This window comes from Apteryx mantelli, chromosome 5, assembly GCF_036417845.1.
Source record: "Apteryx mantelli isolate bAptMan1 chromosome 5, bAptMan1.hap1, whole genome shotgun sequence".
Taxonomy (NCBI): domain Eukaryota; kingdom Metazoa; phylum Chordata; class Aves; order Apterygiformes; family Apterygidae; genus Apteryx; species Apteryx mantelli.
In genome coordinates, this window is record NC_089982.1 from 79,987,211 (window position 1) to 80,010,408 (window position 23,198).

Genomic DNA, 23,198 nt, shown 5'->3' on the forward strand with positions numbered 1-23,198 from the left:
ATCTTTAAACTTACATTTTTCTCAAAGGGGATTGACGAAAAATAGAAGTTGTGTGTTTTTGCATAAGCCTACATTTTGCAGTCATGTTGATATTTGCATATGTATTGCAAATAATTTTTTAAGATTTGATATTACCTTATGAGGTTAAATTATGTTATCCTTTAACTGAAACCTTCTACATGGCAGAAGTACAGAATAATTGTAAGCAGTACTTTAATTTTCATTTTAAGCTCTGTCTTTTTTGTAGCTGACAGTGGTGTATTTCAGTTATGTTTATATAGCCTTTCAGTTTCATAATTGCTTTCCTTAAATACTAAACTATTTCCATTTCTGAAATATGTACTTTACCCTTGTAATCAGCATACAGCCATTCTTGAGTGTTTGGCCTGTTCTTGTTTCCTTCAGAATAAGTCACATATCAGAAATCTTTGTTAATTCTGGTATTTTGGTTGCCCTTTCTCCTCATTATATTAGAATCCTTTCCAATCATCTCAGCTGATTTTACCTACAGCCTGATTGCTTATGTTCCTTCACACCCTAAAGTAACATAGAATTGTGTTGCATCAGTTTGACAGATAAAAGGAAAAACATTTTTTGTGTCTTGGATGAGGAAGTTGGTAGTTACGACATGGTAAAGGCATACCATCTGCAAAGAAAAAGGACAGTATCTGTCTTCCTTGAGAAAGTTTGTATTCCCTGTCAGAGCACTTACATAACCATGCAAGGCACAAGCATCCCAAATATGCTTTATCTTTCAGGTAGATACTTCAGTTATAAAATTAATACAAAACAAAAAACACTGATACAAAAAAATCAAACTGCAGGAGCTACAGCAACAATTCTCTGAAGCCTGGATTTCTGTGTAGGACCTTATCCCTGGGACATCCCTGACCGGATTGCAGAGTTGCATGTCTCCTGGTCATCGTTTCATCTGTGTTATGTTTTACATGCTTTTCCTCCTTATTTTTATCTGGCTGTAACAGTGAGGCAGAATGTCTGCTTTGAGTAGGCACCTTGGATTCCATCTCCAAAATGCACTTTAATCAATATCATTTGCAGTGATTGGGACTGTGTAGAGTCTCCTTTTCTTGTCTAACCTCAGCCAGGAAATACAACAGATGGGCTTCACCGTGCTTTTTTGGCAAGAAGTAGCCTGAAAATAGAAATAATAAACCTTATTACGTATGTGCTTCTCAGCATGATGCTTGTAATGTGCTGTAAATAAAACATCACTTAAAAAGTACAAACTTACTCTGAATTAACCATTAATTAAAAAAAAAGAAAAAACAGAATGAGCTTGAGAGCAAATACATCTTAACCCTTACATTAAAAACTACTAGTAGGTTGTTTTTTTTCATGTGGGTAGATAATGCATTTGCACAGAGAGTATGTTGCAATGTACTGTCATGAAACAAAAGAAGATCAGGTATATGGTTTTTCTGGAAACAGCAAATCCACTGTTTTGTGAGCAACATAGCAAATATTTAACAGATTAAAAAAGTTAGAAGAAAAATTACATATCTATAATTTTATTGCTTTTAACAAAGCCTATTTTCAGTAATTACCAATTAACAATTCAAATGATCTGTGCAGTCTGTCAGTACATGTAAATCATTTGGGCCAGTTAGATATTCAGTATATTCAAGTAAAGTATGACATTTTCATGAGTGTCAGATGTTAAAACTTTTGGCAAGACTTTTGAGTTGATAAAGATTATATTACTTTTGTTAATATGTTGAGAGTACTTCTGCAGTCAGATCACATTTTTAAGGTTACTTTCAATCTTCCTTGTTCTTAGATGGAAGTGGTTAAACTCCGAATTTGTAATTGAGAGTGATTTTTAGATTCAGTTAAGGATCTGTCTCTTTCATCTTGCAGTTAGAGATTATATATGTTTTATTTTGAATCTGTGAAATACCTCCAGTTGAAATGCAGACAATACCGGTTGTCTTTGGTTGCTTCTGTGGGTGAGAATCGTGGGTGCATCAGCTCTCTGCCATGTACCCTGCCACGTCAGAGATGCACAGGGAGAAGTTGCAATGATTCCACTGTCCCTTAGGGTTTCTGGAGGTGGTAACTGGGGGCTGTGCGTTTCACCAGCACTAACAGCAGGGCTTTTTAAAAGAATGATTCATTTGGCTTATCATGCAGCTTAGGCTAGTTTCTATATGCTAGTATGCTAAGTGGTTTTTTTATCCTATCAAATAAAAGTATAAAAATATGTATCTATAAACTAGAGATTAATGGGTGCTTGCTTCTTTGGATGAGACTACAGTTCTCAAATTTAAATCTCTACAAGATGATATAGGTTGTACAGTAGTCCTATTCAGGATTGGTACAGTAAGTCCATTTTCCTAACAGCAGTTTCTTCTTCACCCAAGGTGACTGTCATCTCTGTGACTCCCCGAGTATGTAATAAATTCAAGACCTTTTATGGTTTGCTTTTATGTATTGGAGGCTATACAGATTCTGATGGTGATGCTGGTCATTCTTCGCTCCCCAATGACTGATGCAGCCTTCTGTGACCCATGGTAGACTTATCATGTCTACTGTTCACTAGAAAACCAACACGGTCTGTTTAGGTTACTGGGTGCTTGGACATCCCTTCTAGTCTTAAATGAAAGCTGTTGTCAGCAGTACATGCTTCCTGTTCAGTGCTTTCATTGTTACACCAAAGCCAAGTGTCAATTGTGTCCTCCTCACATTAGTGAAGAAAATGGACAAAATTCAACAGTAGTGATCCATATAATCCCAGAGCTCTCCCAGAATGAACCTTCTAGTTCTTCCTTATCCATTCAACCAAACAGCAGATTTTACATTCATGTTCAGCATCTTAAATTACATAGTTTTGATACTGGTTGGTTGACTAATACCAAAAGAAATTCATCTGCTGAAAACAGTAAATCAATAAAACTTCTGATAAGTGCAAGAAAACAAAATGGAAACATGTTTTCCACATATATAGTACTTTACATCCCTCAACAGCCCTGGTTTCTGGTTTTCTGGACTGTTAGTAACCTTAAAATATTTGAGACTGACTTCCAAAGGACACATTTAGTTAAACATCTTCCCTCTCACACAGATCAAGCCTGAGGTGCTGAATTCCGTAGAGAAACAAATTTATGTTTTAGAGAAACCAAAATAGCATTAACTAATTTAATGCAATCTCCACACAGGAAGTTCCATCTGAATATGAGGAAAAACTTCTTCACTGTGAGGGTGACAGAGCACTGGAACAGGTTGCCCAGAGAGGTTGTGGAGTCTCCTTCTCTGGAGATATCCAAAACCCACCTGGACGCAATCCTGTGCAGCATGCTCTAGGTGACCCTGCTTGAGCAGGGGGGTTGGAGTAGATGATCTCCAGAGGTCCCTTCCAACCTCAACCATTCTGTGATTCTATTTATTCCTACTCTTCTAATTCACCAATATATTTTGTGGTTTTGTAAAAGTAATAGGTAATAGCCTATGTTTTGCTCTTCTGCTTCAGTAAGACCAGAAAACTTCATACAAATGAGTATCTTTTAAACCATTAAGCTGCTTCATCTTTTCTATTGACTGCTGCTTCAGTCCCTTCAGAGACAACTGTTTATCAAAGCTAGATTGCGGAGAGTCCTAACAAGTTGGTTTATGTGTTTTATTGAGACACAGGCTCTGTATTATTAGTCTCTTTCTTGAGATAAGATTTTTTTTTTAAGAGCGACTTCAGAAGTTTCTTAATTTAAATTCAATGGAATAATGAAAGAAAACCAAACATTTATTATACAAACATACGCATTGGCTTGCACTTGGTGGTCCTAGACTCTTACTTACTGGAGAGAGATTAGAAGGGTTACAAATAGTTTTGTAAAATCAGTTTTTCTAAGTTTGTAGGCTCTTTCCTTACAATCTATATGTGAAGCTGGGTTCTGCTGGCTATGGCTTCTGCTGGTTAGAGCCTTCAGCTACTCTGAAGTTGAATGTCAGTTTTGTCGCTTCTGTGGTTCTTTTAAGAAGTTGTCATAAATACATATTTCTCCATCTACTTTTACCTTAAATACGTATAGATCCTTTTTTATCCTGATTTGATTGTATTAATTTCTATATTTCTCTATTTTCAATTATTTTCAGCTGCATTAAACAAATTTCTAAGCACATACCACCATTGTAACAAAATTTAACTAAATCATTAAAAAAATTAAGTCAGAAATTTCCTCACTGGTGTGAAGCAATAATAATACTCTATAATGTTAACTGTAAAACTTGTGTTCCCCAGATATGAGATGCTACAAAATGACAAAATATTATTGAGCATTTTTTGTTGGCTCTGTTACTTTGGCTTCAAGTGCTAGGGTTATTGAAAGGATAAAGTTGTTTGTGTAGTTTGTGCAGGGAATTTCTAGTTCAAACAAGTTGAAATTGGTTTCTTTTTGAATGGCTGTTGTTTTTCAACCCTTGTTTGTCTGTTAACAGTGTAGTCTTGTCCGTGCCAAGGACTGCTACAGTAATCTTTTCTACCTTGTTAAACTACTTTACTGCTTTTCTTTTTTAAATTCAATAGAGTTTTTCCTTCTGTGTTTGAATAAAAATTAGGCTCATCAAAATAATCCAAGTATTGCTATATAAGTGCTATGTAAGTGTTCGGGACAGAATGGAAGCTGCTCTTCCTCGTCTATCAATGGTACGTTCAGCTGGTTGAGGGGGGAGACCTGCAGCAGAAGCAGTGGAAGGAATAAGCCGACAGATGATGCAAAGGTGATTTCGGAGCCCATGTTTCTTCTGGTGCGTACAGAAATGTTGTATTGCCAAAACTGCTTGAAGTATATTCCTCTAAAATTGGAAACCTCCCTAGCATTTTGTCACTACTCTACACCTCTTTAGAGCTGGAATTAAGTTACAACACTTCTCGTTGCTATTTTTTGTGGTCCCAAAAATGTGTGCAGAACATATTTTTGCAGATATTTTAAAAGAAGGCTTTTAACCTGGACCATGGGCCACTATGTAAGTGATGTACAATAAATATAAAATTGATTAGCTGAGAGTCATTCCAGTCACTTGTAGCAATACTATTTCACTGTAAATAATGTGCCAGGTACATTGTACATAGCTGACCACAGTAGCATTATTTTTTAGAGAAGGAATGGGTATGTGCATTCATTAAATGATCCAAAACATGCATATTATACTGCAGAATGCTCCAAAATAAGTTTTAGCCCACTTTAATTCCATCTGTCACCTTCTCATTAGATTAACGGTGTCAAAAGATGAAAATACAACTAGCTGTTGAGCCTTACCTCCTTTCCCAAAGAGGATAAAATTCTTATAGCAAAGCATATAGAGGTTAGATAACATGGTAGATCATTAAATGCTCCTACAAACTATGCTTTCTAGGTAAATTCATGCAGTAAAAAAACTTAGGCATGAAATATATTGGTAGGCTTTATGTATACATGCTTCAGTATACTGAAGCAAAGAATTGAAGTTTGGAAGATTCAGAGTATCAGAGAGTACAGTCTTTACCTGTTGCTCCTTTTTGCAGAATTAGAGATCTTGTATTCACAGAAAGTAGTATAAGGTACAGATAAACACTCTGTTTTGAAGCCTTTTGAAGTATTTTTGAATAGAATTTTTGAAGAATTTTTGAAGCCTTTGAAGTATTGGCAGTGCTTCTAAAAATGGTTAAATCTATTACTTTTTTGACAAAACCATTTTTAGAGGTTCCAAAGCCTATAAAGTCTTCCAAAAAGGAACGCACAAACTGAAGATCTGAAAAATAAATTTAAAGCTGTTGCTTCTGATGTACTAATCAAAACTGATCTACTCTTATGTTGCAAGCTAGAGTCAGAATGCAATGAAGGATGTTAAGTATTGCATACCTTACTTGACCTTATAGTGCAGTTGTTAGTGCATTGTTTTCTGTATTTCAGACAGCTTGGAAAATGGGCATCTCCTTTCCATTGAAAAATTTCATGTTATAAATTTGAAAACTTTATATTATCATAACTGGACAGTATTATCATTCTGTACAGGCTCAATTCTCAGGAAGTTCTGTGGGTATTTCCTATAGTTTGTGCTGTTTGCGGTGTGCTAGGTTCTACAGTGTCTGCGTTTCGAAGAGCCTGAAAGGACTGGAGGAGTAGGGCAAAAGTCCATCCGCTTTGGTTAAAGGAGCAGTAATAACTTCCTTACTAAATGTTAAAAAAAAAAAAGCTTCCTCAGGTAGGCAAATGAGATGAGGTGTGTTGACCTCTTTGTGAGCAAACAGTAAGTTCAGGAGCATTTCCAGTTGTTACCCTATAACACATAAGATCATTCAAAATTTCTAATCAACTGGTAGTTTCATTCTTTGTCAGAACAATAGCTGAAAACAAAACACTTAACTCTAGAGTTATTTTATTGTGGGCTTATGACAGCTCTGTAATGTTATCTTAAGACTATTGTTAACTGTTAATTGATATTTAATTCTACTTAGTTTTAATATAAACACTTTTCTTGTAAGAGTGTTTTGTAGAACAAGGGGAAAAGTGTATTTATATATATACACACTGGCAGTTTTAGTGATGTGTGATCTAATATTTCATCAAGAGAAAACAGTTCTGATTCAAAGTGCACAAAACTAAGTGAAGTTCATGAATATGAATATATTATCCACATTGTTCTAAGTGTTTAAGAAAAAAATCTTCTTGCCCCCTGCATGTGGCTTCAAAATTTAACCGAAGTAGATTTTGTGCCAAGGAGGAGTGTTGCACTATGCCAGTCGGACTAGCGCCGGCAAAACTTCAGAGCTGGATCTTTGAGTTCTACCTATGTAATTAAACTGCAACATTTTGCAGAACACGCCTCAACATAACTCCTAAAGTTGCCTGACATCTCTCCACAGAAATCCTGCACTTTTGGTGATAAGTGCACATGCATGCTGGGCTCCTCAACCAGGGGATGCTCCTCTTGAAGGAGGCAGTCAGTTCAGCACGGTGTAGTTGCCCACAGACCTGCTCTGCTTGGGTCCGAGGCCCCAAGGGTGGTCTTGAACGGCTTTAAAGATATTCAGTTTGATTGTTTGAGGCAGAGGGAGACAGGTACAGGCAAACACCCTGGTCTGAAGCCTTGGTATTGGCACTGCTTCTAAAAATGGTTTAACCATTTTTACTCCTTTGGCAGAATCATTTTTTAGAGGTTCTGAAGACTATGAAGTGCCACAGGCAGATGTGTGCTGTATGGCATGCAGCCTTTTGTGCCTTTATTAGAGAAGTCTTGAATTATAAAACACCCCTGTGTTTTGAAATACAGATATTATCTGGTTCCAAAAAAAGCTACAGCTCAGATCCTCAGCAGTTACAAGTGTTGTTTATTTTATGAAATCCTAAGGAGTTTATTGCAAATTAATTCAGGACTCCTAATAAATATTTACTTCTACAGAGGATTATAGGCCTCTACCTTATGAGCTACCAGAAGTAATCAAACTGAAGTGAAGAAACAAGGTAAGGTTTGGTTTTCGCCTGCTTCTGGAAGTTGGTGGGACCATGTGGCTGAGCCAAAGCAAAATGTGGGCGTGCATCTCCAGCCACAGAAGCTGATTCCTAAAAATGCCTAGTGCTCTTAAAGACCTTGAGCCCGAACGTGTTGCTCCTGATTGTCTGCTGAATAATGCCTTGTGATGGTGTGGGGGCCAAACTCAGTCTTTGCCTAAGCAAGCGCGGGCACAGTTTCATTCTACATATCTTAACCTTTAGCCTAAAGAAGAAAACAGGGTGGTTGCAACTGATAAAATGAGCCTAGGAAGAATTATTTCTTCCTGCGTAAATTCACTGGCAGGTGTTTCTCAAAATGAAATAATATTTTTCTAAAGGTGTGGTATGCAAGAGAGGTTACTAGTAGAATATTGGGTCTGACTTGTTTAGTATGGATCACCTGGCATTGATAAAGGGCTTGCGCTAATGACAAAATTGGGAGGCATCCTAAAAATAGAAAAGAACCAGGGTATTGTATGGAAATAACTGAGGTGACATTGGAAACTGGGCTAAGAGAAGTAGAATAAAATTCAAAACATAAAATCTAAGGTCATGCCTTCTAAGTGAGTAATAGCAGAGTTTTGTAAAATAGGGACTTAAAACAATATAGTCACCATAGATAAATAGTACTAGATGGTCATGGAACGTGCATTAGCAGCCCATGTGATGTGCATAGAAACATACGTACAGAATTTTCTGCTGTATCAGCATGAGTTCATCTTTTTGGAACAGTTAAACTAGTGAGGTGAAGAGACTTGATAAAAGAGGAGACGAGGAGTTTAGGTTATTCATCCTTAGGCAGACACAGTATGAAGCAAAAGTAAAACAAACCAAAAACCTAACAGCCAACGTCTGCAGAAGAAAAAATCTGTGTCAACTGATCCTGAATTAATTGAGGTTGAATCATAGAAGAAGATTCCATATTGTTAGAACACTCAAATTCCATGACAGCATCCCAGTGAGGGGTGCCAAAAAACATTGAGGTTTTCATAATATGAAGTTCATGTACATGAAAGGAATTATTGTGCCTAGTCCCTATAACATCCTAAGGGAAATCCTTCTCAGACCTGTGCTTTCAAGAAATATCTTATGCCAGTAGCACTTTTAATGCAATATTCAAGCTATTTTCTTAATCTGGTAAAAGTGTGGATATTCATAACTATTACATTTTTGAGGCAATCTGCTTTTGGAGTAGAAGCATATTGTGATAAATGTTGTGCTACAGGTATGTTGATATATAGACTAAACATGTAATGTTAAGAGAGAAAAAAAGGCATCCTATATTTAATATATTAAATATTTCACCACAATGGAATGTTCAAATATCCTTAAAAAGGAGCTCAAAAGCATAATTCTCAAAAATAATTTTTCAGGGAAGAAAATTCAGGAGGAAATAGATGGGTCACATTCATTTCTAGGATATTCATTTCTAGTAGCTTGCTGATCTGCAAGAACTGATAATTTCTTAAAAGCCTATTTTAGATTTCAGTATAGTATCAACTGTTTTCTTAAATGCCTTATGGTCTGAAAATTGCACCCATGAAACATCAGTTATGTTTACCAAAATATTTTCAGATTTAGACGAAGGTTACAGCACAGGGAGATGGTTCAAAGAAGGAAGCATATATCTGGTGTTGACAGTTTTGCAAAATGATGAGAATATGCATATACAATATTCAGAATTTTCACTGCAAGTAAAAAATAGATCTTTACTCTTCCAAAAAGAAAAAAAAACCACCCAAACCCCAGCCCTATCATTATAACAGATTTTGACTTTAAAAATAGCATTTGTTCTTGTGCTTCAAATCAGAAAGTATCAAGGCTTTTTATTATAACTATATTTTCTATCACCATTGAAAATCAGCACAGAAAGAGACTAGTGTATTAGGTAGCCATCTTTTTGTGAAGTTTTTGTATAGAACCTAGATCAGTGGCATTATGGTTGTGATTTTTAGGCCCTATAAGAGCACAAAGAGTGAAAAGAAGAAATGCTAAATAAAAAGTCAACCAAGTTTCTTGTTGTATAATGTTCATTGTGCAATGAATGCTGAAAATTTGACATTTTAATAGGTGAGTAAAATTAATGTTCAGGTCACTCAGTATATAGGGATTGCCTTTAAAACAAACAAATAAACAAAAAACAAACAAAAAACAAAAAACCCACCATCCTCTGTAATATCTCACCTATAACCTCCCTTCTCTGACCCCGTAAGTTCTGTTAGGTAAATGGCCAAATGTAAAGCTATACAAATAGGAACACGTTCTTGGTCCTGAAGAAATGTAGGAGTTAAAATAATGATCTTAAAACATCTCATGCCTAGGAAGAATAATATAACTGCTGGATGTATGAACAATAGAAATACAGATATCTGTTTGAGAGGTAGCACTTTGCAGTTTAATATGGTTTTAGCAGAAGTGTTGGTTCTTTGGGAGAAACTATGGTCCTACCAAGACCTCTAGCAAAGTGTCCCTTCTGAACATGAAAGGTATTTTCTTTAAGACAGAAAAATAATGCAAGAACGGTTCAAAGTCCAACTTGCCTTTCATTGAGTGACTTAAGATACTCAATTATTTTAGTTTCTCCAAGTAAAGAATGAGGTGACTTAGTCTTGAAGTATTTCATAAAGAGATTATTTCCTTGCTAAAAGGTTATACTTCTAAACAGTAGAAGTATAGAATTATAATTCTAATACTTCCTAGACTTTGGTTATTTTCAGAGGATGGACTTGTGAACTAGATGTGGCTTCTGGGTTGCACTCAGTGATTTTATTTACCATGAATATGTCTGATGCTCCTTTTGATGCCTGTAAATGGAAGTGTCTGCACCATCATCTGGGAGGAAGGAAGGTTTATTAGAAAAAGATGGAACAAAAGCCAGGGCCTGGTATAGTATATGTAAGAGTAGATATTTTTGACTACATTGTTATTTTGTGTAATAAGGTAAAAGTGTCCTGGTATATTTGATTATACTTAACATTAGGCATATGAATACTATTTTGGAATAGACTAAGTAGACATGTATATGTAGTGTACAGTCTTAATATCAGGGATAAATTTGTGTAATTAAAGCTCATATTTTGTCTGTGTTTACAGCTACTTTAGACATTAAATAATTGCCGATAGGAGGCAGTGACGATGTATGGCCAAAAAAAAAAAAAAAAGCTCTTGCCTCATTTTATATTGAGGGTCATAGGTGTAATTCTGAAAGTGTTGTCCTGTTTGCTGCTTCTCTAAAATATGTTGCCTCTGTGTACAGTTGTGTTTTGGTGGCTGAAAAGATTCATAGCAATGTGTCGGCATTTCCTTTGTTATTGAAATGATCACTATGCAGAAAATTTTTTATAAGTGGGAATATTTGGATATATTTTCCAAATAAAAATATGCCATTTTGAAATAAAAGAACATTTTGTAATAAACTTTGTAGTAACATATTAGAAAATTTTTTTTTTACTGTTCAAAGTTGCCATAGTTAGGGAAGACGGCAGCTTATCCAAGAAGTAAACCATTTTTAAAATTATCATGTCTCTCTATTAACTTAACAATGTCCCATAAATAATTAAATTTAAACGTGGATATGGCCTTCAAAAAAATGAATTTCATGCGAAAGAGCTGATGGAATTATAATTTAAAATATGTTCCTATTTATATGTTTAATATATTATTAATGTCATTTCTTAGAAAGGAATTCAATTCATAAAGGATCTAGAGTAAACAAATACTGTTTCTATAGTACTTAGGTTCTGTTTGGCTTTTATTTCATGACAGCATTTTCAGAATTAAGACTCTATTACATATTAGCCAGAAAGAAGAACTGGAAAGACCTTGGTAGCATTTGATTAGCTAGAAAATCCATGGAAGTTCAAAAAGCTAAATGTTATATGTGATATAAAATACTCACTGACTCAATACAATTCCGAGGTGCTGTAAGTATAAAAGTACCATTCAAATAACTGATGGATGTTTTCCTATAAAAGAAATATTTGGAGGACCTGGCAAGAGTTAAGTAATGTGAAGACTTCATGACAAACCCATGTATTTGGCATTATAAATGATCAAAATTCGTTTCAAGATAGTCATTTAACACTGTTGATTAAGTGTAGTTAGCCTATAAAGACCAAATACTAAGTAAGAAATTTCAGGTAGTAATAAATGTAGACTTTAATAAATAGGATGTCAGTATTTTTAATGCTAACATTGTTTTGGACAAATTTTTGTTTCAAAGCTTTATACCAGTAACCAGGAAAATGGAGACTGAGGATGTGCAAAAGCCTACTCTTCCCAGAATTAAAGCCTTTGGTTTAAGAAATGTTCTGTTTTCTTCCTTGGGAAAAGAATAACTTTTTTTTGAAACATTTAAGTCAGGTTAGAAGAGGTCTTCATGAGGCATTTCTCAATACTGGACCATCATGCAGGAAAATACTTAACATGTATAACTTCAGACATGAAGGATATTCATCAAGTCCAATGGTATTCATTGTATTTCTAAATTCAAGCAAATGCTCAATTGTTTTGGTGAATCCAGTGCCCCAGAATATAGGCTAGTCAGCAGGCACAAAGATTTTTGTTAAACAATGTCCATACGTCAGGTAAGAAATGTGCCTTCATGTATTTAAATAAATTTTTCATCACTGTAAATGTACTAGAAATCTTTGCAAACCCCAGTAATGACTACTGTTGAAGTCTGATTTGTTAAGGAATTAATTTGGTGTAAATATTCTCCTATGTTAGATAATCTGTTTCTATTATTTTTAACACCAAAATCAGCAACATATTTGAAGAAATAAATTATAAAGCAAGAAGAAGTCTAGAAAGTAATTATTGTGGATATGGTAGTGAATTCTCTAACCACCACTTCAGTGATCTTTTTTTTTTTTGTTATTTTAGGTTACGCTTTATAAAACATGTTTATAGACTATGTCAGCAATGTTCTTCCCCAGTTGCTGTTGCAAAGACTATTTTTGCAGTTTATCACAAAATGCCAGATTTGCTCAGCATGTAATTTAATCTTATGCTTGGAAGCATCCACATTACTTGGTTATCATGAAATTATTCTTTAATAAAAATGTATGCTTTGTGATCTATATTTTATTAATTTGGTGAGTCAGTTTATCGATTGTTGCAGATGCCATGAATGTATAATTTGTCACAGTTATTGGTCGCCTGTCAGCAGTTAGTAGCACCACAGAGTTCCTGGCTCTTGGGCCACCTTAGAAATAAGTCTCTCTTGATCTGCAAAAGAAAAGCTTTCTCCTGTAAATTATCATCAAGACTTCTGTTGGTATCAGTTTATCACTTCATGGCATGTATTATCCTGTGTTAGCAAAACACTGTGAACAAATTAATAATGTGACCTGTTCAGGCAAGATTTTTTGACAAATACGATTTAACTATTTTTAATGCTGAGGATGAGGCCAGAAAGAGCATAACATAAGAAAGGTTTTCAGATTTTTGCGCTATTTTAGTTCATTTTCAACTTAAGGAATGGTAGGGCTGGTAAAATGTGGGCAAAGAAAGAAAATCGGCATGATGCTATTCCTTCTTCTTCAGTAGATAGTCGTCTGCTCTGAGATATACCAGTCCTGAGTGCTGTTGATTGAAAAGTGTTATTTTTAGAAACCTATGCTAATGAATTAATTTAAAAATTTTAAATTTTAAATTCTAATATGGTATGTGTGGTGTCTTGTATTAATAGAACTTCAAACGTTTGTGGTAAAGCAGATATTTGTTTCCAGAGTTTTTTGGACTTGGCTTCTTAAGAAGAACATTTATTTTGCTAATAATTTCCCAGCAGTAATCCCGTGCAGAGTTTAACATGCTAAGTGAAGATCTGTGGTTGCAACATCTGTTGGTTTCGTGTGGTATTTTTAAAGGCCGGCTTCGGCACTGCAGGAGGCTGTTGTCTGTCGTCGTAAGGATGGACTGGGCTGACGCCTCTCAGTTCATAAAAGGGCTAAACAGACACTCTTCTGAGCCTCGTTTTTGGAGTAAGCTTGTGGGGGTTTTCATCGTCTTTATACCTGCTCTTCAATATGCTACTGTCTTTCTGGGGGCAGAAATGAGCCTTGGTTGGCACTTTGTGGTCCTGGGTAGGGATGGCCTAACTGCACGAGGGCCTCCCAAAGTTTTTTATGTGCGTACTTACACACTAAGACGCGACATTTCGCGTTTCCCTGCCAAGAGGCACCTGCCGTTAACGGGGGTGTGTGTGTGTGGGGGGGGGTGGTGCCCCCCACCCCCTCCCTGCGCAGCACGTTCGCCACCTCGGCGAGGGCTCTGGCGGCGGCCGCCCCCTCCCCCCCGCCTGCGGCCGCCCGGCTGCGTAATGAGCTGCGATCTGGTTGGCCGGCGGCCAGCGGTGGGCGGCGGCCATTGGCTGCCGCGGAGAGCCTCCCCGCCCTGATTGGCCCGCAGCCCCTGCGCTTCATATTTTCACCAGCGCTAGCATATTCTGGTGGAGAACCCGAAGGTGGGGATGCAAGGTTTGTATCGCGGGGGGTTCGCTCGCGCTCTCTCTTTTTCTTAATTTTTTTTTTTTTTTAATTTGTGCTCCCTTTTTCATGCCGCCGGAGACGTGAGCGGCAGCGAATAAGGCAGAGGCCGGCTCGGTGGTCGCCGTTGAGGCGGAATCGTTTTTTTTTTTTTGCGGTGCGCCCGCCAGGGCGGGGCGGGGCGCCTGCGAGCCGCCGCTGGGCAGCTGCGCCGCGGGCGCGGCGGGGCGGGGGGCGGTGGCGGCGGGGGGAGGGGGCGCGTCCGTTAGGCGCGAGCCGTTGCCTCCCGCGAGCCGTTACCTCACGCCGCGGAGCGCGGGGGCGCAGGTTTCTCGGCGTTAAATGGCCTGTCCTGATCGGGTTGCGTGTGTGAACCAGGGATCGTGAATGTTTTTCGTGTGTTTGAAAATACATTTATTTTTTATTTTTTTATTATTTTTGCGTGGGGTCTTTTGTTGTGTGACTAGAAAGCCTTTATGTAAATGTCCGTGCGAGGCTGTACAAAGGCCATTGTTCAGCAGAAGTTTGCACAGATAGCTTGCCTCCAGGGCAGCCCTGGGACGGCCCCGTGTAAAATGGTAACAGGAATAGGTTTGTTTCTCTTGTCCAGAGCACCCACTCCTAAAAATATGAGATGCCACCAATGAAGCTTGATTGAATTAAAAAAAAAAAATCGTAGCTATCAGTGTGTTTTGGTGGAATTACTTTTCTCTCTTTGATTTGGATTTTACTGATACCCTTCAGAGAGATGGTATGTGGGATGTGAATACTGTATATCCCTCTCTGTGTGTTGCTGACACCTCACGTAGCATTTAGTGGTAGAGAATTGACTAAAATGAACTTTAGGAGTGTTGCGTTTATGCTGCATGTTTTTTTCCAAGCATTTAAAACTGCGGTTTGTGGATATTAAATTACAGAAAGTAATTCACAATCTACTTACGCTGTCATCAGATTCCTGCTGAAAATCCTGAATTGTTTGCATAAATTTAGTGGATTTGCTAAATATTAAGTTATTGACTTAAATTTCATTTTATATTTTCCTTTCAATCTAAGATACTAGTTTATGGCTAATTAGAAAAGAACATGCATATGTCTTACAATATGAACATATTTTATTTGATTTAGATTCAAAATAACAAATACAAAGTTAAATACTCTCTGTTTTTGTCTTGTAAGTCTGTTTTATAGTTTAGGGACACATAGTATTTCTATATTATTTTGCAACACATATCTAATCTAATCTTGTCCTTTTTCCTGTGATTTTAGTGAACTGTGTTTAATATATTCTGTATATTTCATTGACATCTCATATTAAAACGCATCTTTTAAAGTTCTAAGCTTCCTAGCAGTTTTCATAGAAAAAGTTATTTTTGACAGAGGTATGTTTTAAGATAGAAAAATCTTCTGATGTATTTTGGAACTTTTTGTGGCATTTTCACTGAGTAACATTTCATTTATGATTGGATAATGTGCTTTCTGTCCAATCTTGATCCTCATATTTATTAGTTAGCTGGAAACTTACATGTATTGTCATATCCCCAGCCACTACTTGAAATTATAATATGTTCACATAATCATTTTTTTATGAGTAAATAGCGGTAAATGTTAAGATACGGATACCTGATTTGATGAGGTTAAAGATCAGCGCCTGAATGTTTCTTTCAAATAAAATTGCCACTGAATTTGGAAAACCGGAACATTTAAGATGGCCCATTTAGAAATTTAGGCTAAATTCAGTGGTGCTGTTAGTAAAGTCAGTGTGATCGTCACTGCTGAGTTTGGTAGAGATACTGTTTACCCGTTGTCATATCCTTTTTGAAGAGTGGGAACTGGTAGATGCATAATGATTTTTGTGGATCTGGGCCCGTTATATCCAGGCCTAAAAACTTCAGCTCGGTTCATAGCCTGAAGCTCTAGGATAAGCAGTAAAGGTTTTCTGTGGAATCAAGGAGGAATTTCACCCAGACTCTGAAGCAGTAGTGTAGCCTCCCCATAGCTTTAACACTGGACTTGGAGCATGAGCAGACTCTACGCTTCTGTTCTCAGCCGTAAGCAATGCGTGGGAAGTAGCCAGAGGATCTGCACTGCTGCAAATTCACTGATCGTAACCTCTCATCCAGTCTCAATCGTACCCTGATACGCAGGGAGCTGGACTGTGCAAATGTGATCCTCTTCGTAAAAATAATAACGGATGGAAGCTGCACCTGTTGCAGCACAAGTGATTTGTCAGCTCCTAGCAAAAAGGGGGCATATCTGCTGATTTCTTGTAAAATCATTTATATTGTCTACAGCAATAGATATCTAGTGAGCTTAAACTGAATGTAGCAGAATATTGTATTGAAATGATTGTGAGTACTTGAATATGAGAAATAGAGAGCTACCTATAAAATGTTCCTTTTTTTATGAAATAAACATAATTTATTTATGCAAGTGATATGTACTTTAAAACTAAATCTAGTAACTACTGTTTAAAAGTAGAAATATCATCCATAAGTGCATTTTACTGTATTTTAATTTCATTATATTATGGTATATATAATTTTTATGTTTTATATGAACTCTATCAGAGCATCTTGAAAGAATAGCAAGAATATTACTATGTCTAGTTGATTTATATTTTGAGAATTTTTGAGTGTAAATAAAAAATTTTGATTTCTAATAGCGTGTAACCAAATTGTAGCCAGGCATTGCCTACTTGTGGTGTTATCAGAAATACAAAAGAAGTTTTAAGGACTGCAGAACTGAATTACTCCTCTATTCTTTTCTTTTCTCACCCACATATCTATATACTGGTTAGAAACAGCATATTAAGTCTTTTCTTCCCCTTTCACAGAGTACCATTTGGCTTATCCTGTGCCAAGTACAGATCCTGTTCCCTCATGGATCTGAACAAGAACCTTGTTTTTTTATTCTTATACCAATATCAGTAAATGTTAGCAACTGTAGATTATTTCCTAAAGGAAGGGCATGTTAAAAACAAATCTTCATCTTCCCAATATAAATAGCTTTTGGCCTGTGAATGATCATTTTTCCTAAATAAGCGAAGATAAAAATCAGGCTAGAAGAATTAAACTTCTCAGTTTTTATTATCTCTTCTCCCCCCCTTCCCCTAATTATACTGAGACTCCAAATATTCAAGGAGATTCTTGTGGACGCAAAGTATTTGCTGTATAGAGATTACTGGAGGATCAGTATCTAAGTAAATGCATAAGTTTATTCACAGGTATTATCTATTATTTACCTACTTCTGTGTCTGAATGTTTGCAGAATCAAAGCTTTAGTGGATTTTGTTTAGCTGGTTTTGTTCCTGTTCTTGTTTTCCCTTTATTCTGACTGTGTTGCATGGACAAAGAATATTTTTGTGCTGAAGATAGAGGGATAACTGGATTCTTTAAGGTTGTAGTTTGTCTAATAGTAATGCGACTTATAGCAGAACTTTCCATTGATAGCAGGAAATAAAGTATAATTTTCACATTTAAACACATAGTGTTAAATGGGGAAACTTTTAATGACAATTGCATGCCATATTTGTTTCTAAATGCTAATTTTGAATGACGACAGAAAATTAATTCATAGTTTTTAAAGATCTGTGATTTTTATATCTGTTGTTTAATAGATCTGTAATGCTTTCACAAAATACTTCCAGTTTAGTATAAAGTGCAATGTGTAAAATTTTCTGGTGGTAGAGTTGCTCTAAGTGGAGAAATAATTTAAGTAGTGCAAGGATTTTTATAGTTCTCTTGTCACAATTAACTATGTTTATGAAATATGAATTTACATAATATCTGCCTTGTGGGGCTGGTGTTCCTCTCAGTCTGCTTGGTTTGCAAAGCAGAAGCATTATGTCAAATGTATTATGTCAGGGGTAGAGTAGGCTGGAGTGTACACAGAGAGCAGGGAATCCGTGAAATTACGATCAATTTTCAAGGTTTGTTTAATTCATTTGCTATATAAGATGTCCATCATGTTGAAAACTTTGTGCAGTAGATGCAGATGTTTTTCAATGTTTTGAAAAGATGTTTTCAGCCTTCTTTCAATTTAATTTTAGGGCAGACTTACTTGCATAGGCCCAACAAGATCCCTTACCCATGAATGGCTTATCCCAATCTCACTCCCTGCGCTTTCTCCTCCCCCCCCCCCTCAATTCCTGAACTATTGAATAAACAGAAGGGACTGCATATGTGAAACTCAAGTGAAGCAGGAGTTACATTCTGGCAGACACTGTGCCAATTTGTTTCAGAGAGAACAGGATTGTATTTCCTGAAGCTCAAGGGTAAGGAGTTGCAATGAGATGGATGAATCCAGTTAGATCCAAGATGTGGAATTCATCATTAAAGCTACAAGTTTCTCCCACTTGGTTGTCTCCTCAAGGCCCATCTCTTCCAAGTGTACATTATTAGTCACCAAATATACGTTATTAGCTTAATGGTTGCAAAGCTTTCAGATAAAGGGAAGAGTTGGCATTTTATATGGTCACATATATAATATAATATGATTTGTTTCTTTGTGTACCACTGTATCTTTTGTTGTTTTATTTTCCTGTAGCACTTGTTATTCTGCCTCTCACCGCTTTGGCAAAGATCAGAGACAGTCGTTAACGTGGTGTGACTTTAATAAGTGTCAGTGTTTTCATTGTCTTAGCACCTCCCTCTGTAATTTTGAAATGCCTTTCACCATTGCTTTTTTGAAGAATCCTACTCTTATAATAGAGACAGTTGTTCTTGCTGTGTTGTGGACCACTATCCCATTGTGTTAAGCATGATACAAAGCGAGAACAAAAATGCTTCCTTCCCCCAAAAGTAAGGCAAGAAATGGGTGGAGACAGATGGGGGATTCCAGGGAAACAGCCATACAGTTTTGGAGATAAGTTCTGATTTCAGTATTAGCAGCAATCTAACTGGTAAGAGTTTTCTAAGTAAAGTTTTCTAAGCAGAGGCAAGTTTAAGGGAGGATGAGGTAGCCTGGCAAATGTTTATGCTTGGGTTCCTCCTCTGTGAGGGACAGCTTGGGGGGGAGGGGGGGGACAAAGAAGCAGGTGCTTCATGAAAAATGTCATATTGTATTATGGGCCAACTTGAGGCAAGAATAGCTTTTAATAGTAATGAAAAATGGGCAGAAATAATGAAAAACAGAGACCATGGAGAGCCTTAAAAATAATTGTGCATGTCTCACCCCACTTTTCATATACCACATATCTTAAATAGTAAGCTCCTTGGTTTCTGCTCTAATGGACATTGACAGATCTATGTAATGTATAAGGTCTCAACTTAACTGGCACATCTGGATATGCAACATTCAGTACATGGAAATTATTCTGAAACATACGCAGTGAGAAGTGTTGGAAAAACGTACTGCAGATTTTGATGCATGTTATTAAAAAATGAGTACTCTAAGATTTTATATAGTCTAACTTGAAAAGTATTGTGTGGCTATGCAGTTAGACTACGGAATAGTATACACACAGTGCAGCGTTACAGCTGGAAGTATAAAGCTAGCTATACCGATGGAGAGAGAGATATATATATATTTAACTTAGGTGTACATATGTATTTTTAATCCTTTTAAAATACATATTAAATAGAACATTTTTTTCCATAGGTTGCAATACCGGGGTTGTTAATGTATTTGTTGTCTTGTGCTTGCTGCTCCTGTAGTACTTAAGCAACAACTGAGTAATGTTAACAAGATGTAAGTATAGTAAAGCTAAATGGAAAGACTTAGTTTTGAATATTGAGTGTACTAGCATAGCTACTTTCCTTCTGTTTGGAAGTAATGGACTTAAATGCTCACTGCTATTTTTGCCATCATTATTCATAGCAAAATTACTGAGGTCATTCATAAAGCAAAATGCATTATCATGAAAGAATAGCAGTAGACTGTTCTGTGTTTTACCTTTACTTCACAGTTTTACAAGATGAAGTCAAAATAACAAAATAAGTGTTACATCCTGATGAAAGCATATACCAAAAACTCCTTGTTCACGTGCAGATATTCAATCCAGCATTCTGCTGACCCTTTACAGGCAGGCTTTATTGCTAAATGTTCTCCTTCTGATATTTGCAAATTATTACAGTTGCTGGATTAGAGTGAAAAATTATGTGCAACATGTAGTCATTATTATAGTGGAGAACAGTTATGTATTTTCTTAGAGACAGTTTAATCTGGTGAAGGAAAGAGTCAAAACTGGTTAATTATCTCTGCTTTGGGTTAGTGTTCTATAAAATGGGAATAGTCATCATAATAAAAGGTACTTTAAGACTTATTAAATATTTCTGAAGTACTTAATGAATCATAGTTAAAAAAAATTGCCTAGTAAATCACCTACATAATAAAATGTAAAAATAAGAGATCTAGAGTATACTAAGCTTTATTATCATTTAAATAGATGTCTATGGTTTACTAACCTACTCTGAGAGAAGTAACAATCATTGTAAGCAAATAGTTCTTTAGGAGAATAACTATATTTGCAAAACTAAATTATTTAAATTGAGGCTTTCAGTTTGCTTGTTTAAATTATTTTTTAAATTTATGATATAGGCTTTGATTTAAATCAGGCTTCTTACTAGTTTGTACTGTTAATGTTCAAAATTTATCATCAACACTGAAGCTGTGAACACAAAAGACATTCTTGGCAAGACTTGTAAAATGTCAGTATTTTTCTCTGGAATACTAAAAATTTAGAAAACAAAACCTTCCTCTGAAGACTTGTGGCATTTGATATCTGGGGAAAAAACCCAAACAAGCTGCAAATGATCATATTTTAGTCAACAGACTAATGGGTGGCTGTTCCAGTAGCTTTTAATATAGAAATGAAGGGGCTGGGTAGAGATATTGCTAGTACATGGCTGTGCAGTCATCTGTCTTTAGAATCTGAGGAATACTTGTGAAATTTTTTCTAGAATAAATAATATCAATCTCTTTGTGAAATAAAAAAGGGCTGATAATTTTTGTCTATTGCTTTTGTTGATAGTGGTAATACCAAGAATAATAACTTGTGAATACTGAGTAATTCTGCATTAACAGCAGAAATATTGCATGGTCATAAGAACTTTCTAAAGATTTTTATTCATTTATTGTTCTGCCTAACAATTAGATAAACAAAAGCTCTTTTTAGGTCTTCTTTGTTCTTGATAAATTGACATTTGTTTTTCTCTTTTATTTCAAAAATGTAAACTGAGATTTTCTTCAGTCAGGATGGAAATTTAGACCAAAGTTTCCAGAGCTTCTCTTATTTGCATGACAGCCCAGAATATGAACAGTAAGGTACACCCTGCAACCGTTGTAGATTATATTTGTGTGCAGCCTTGAAAACTGTACAGGGCCGGAGCTAAGAATCTGCAAGTGGTGTGTTTTCGAACCATTTCTGATTGCCAGCAATTTTACATGGATCGCAATGGATCTGTGTTGCCAGATAGTACCTTGGATGTGGGAGCTGTAGCCTCATAAATAGGCAAGCAGACTATGAACATGGTGTACTGTCCTTTCTGCGTAATCTTTTCAGGATTGCAAGAGGGATGACATGCATTCTCTCTGCTCTTCTGGACTACCCACTGTTTCATGGGGCACATATATTCTCAAAGCTTTTTCCAAAATTAAATGCTGGGTGACTGCCTGTGAAATTAGAGGATTTGCTCTGGGGATTGACTAACTAGCCCTTTACTTCTCTTCAAGAAAGCTTGCAAATATGGATCTGATTTGTTCCCGCTGAGAAACAGAGATTTGCACTTTAAGTAATAATGCTTTATATTGTGATTTACATCTGTATCTTTAAGCAGTAAATAACAGATTAAATACATATGAACTATAGCTCGTTACATAAAAATGAAAAACTGCCATTAAATTATTTAGTTTTAATAAAAGAGAAAAATAATTGTTTAATAGGCTACCATCCTTTCATGTATGGGTAACTAAGCTAACTTATATATTCTGTTAGAATTAGTTTAATGTTTTTTGAACTGTTGAATTACTGTTTGGATGATCCATATTTTAAATGTAGTTTTATACCTTCCTATTTTCATTTCTACTCAAAATGTCTTTAAATAGAGTCTAAGAAATAACTTCTGAGTAATTACTCTGATAAATTAGTACTGCACTTGGAAAGTGAGATCAATAACCACATTTCCTATCGTCTCCAAAAAAGATTTCCATTTTTTGCTGAATTGTTCAAAAATGTTGTTTGGTTTATTTTTTGTGTACTCACTTCAGTGACCAGAACATCAGTGGACACTCTGTTTAAATGTTTTTTTTTCTTTATTCTCCCCCGCTCCCACCCACGCATACACCTGTTCATCTAAGTCTTTTGGGCCAAACATTGGTTTATTTGGTTCAGCTTTATGGCTTTTTTTTCTTCATTCAGTTAACTGCTTATTATCAGCAGTTCTGGCACATCCCGTTGTTTTCCTCAGAATACATGCTGAAAAAAGGCTTGTTTCCAATGGCAAAGAGTTAATCTGGCTCGGAGCTGGATTAACTGTTGCAGTAGCTCATGATAAACATCTGTTGCAATACTCCCAGATGAGAACATTGCTTTCAAAAGTATTTACAGCACATTCTGAACCCATGCACTTTACTTGTGGGGGATTTTTTTTTGCCCAGTTATTAAATTCTTTAAAAAGCACATAAATCCAAACAGTCTATTTCAGAGACTGTGTTTATTTTATGATACAGAGAAGGAAATGTGATTATTGAATTATTGTTCATGTGTTAGAGCCCCCAAATACTTCTTACTGAAGCGCAGAAGCATGTGCATTTCTTAATAAAAATCAACTGCGGGAGTCAGCTTCTGGGAGTGCTGCCATGTGTGTCAGTGTTCCTCTTGCGAATGTTCAGTTGAGTCCTTTGGATGGTGTTAGTGTGTATATTTTCCTCATGCTCTAAATTTGGCAAGATAAGACTTGCTGCCCTGTGCTGCTGGGGAGGAGTTGAATTTTACTTAAAGCTGGAATCTAAGCCTGGGTATTTGTTTTAAGGTTTTGGCAAATGGAACTTGGATTTTTTTGTTGAGGAAAATTTCTGCTATTTCCTTGGAATCTTGTTTAAGTAAATTCTAGATTAAGTGGGTCAAAGAATGGTAATTACCCAAAGAGTTACCTTTGAAGTTATCTTTCAGCAGCTTATTCCTGCTGTATTTGAGGATCGGTATCCAAAGCAAGCCTTAATAGGTTTTTCTAAAATGCCAATACCTCTTCCCCCTGCCTTAGTCCCTTCCCCCTCCCCCACCTCCCAA

At 36.2% G+C, this 23,198-nt stretch overlaps 1 protein-coding gene across 8 annotated transcripts in view; it reads left to right on the forward strand.

The window, feature by feature from the left end:
- CTBP1 (C-terminal binding protein 1) overlaps nucleotides 1-23,198 on the forward strand; it is a 254,305-nt gene that overhangs the window by 78,590 nt on the left and 152,517 nt on the right. Inside the window, exon 1 of one of the 8 annotated variants that reach the window (XM_067298354.1) lies at nucleotides 13,943-13,963. The exons of the other annotated variants lie outside the window; for them this stretch is intronic. The gene's annotated coding sequence lies outside the window, so the exon portion shown is untranslated. Of the gene's footprint in view, nucleotides 1-13,942; nucleotides 13,964-23,198 lie in introns of those variants that run through there. 8 annotated transcript variants of the gene reach the window in all.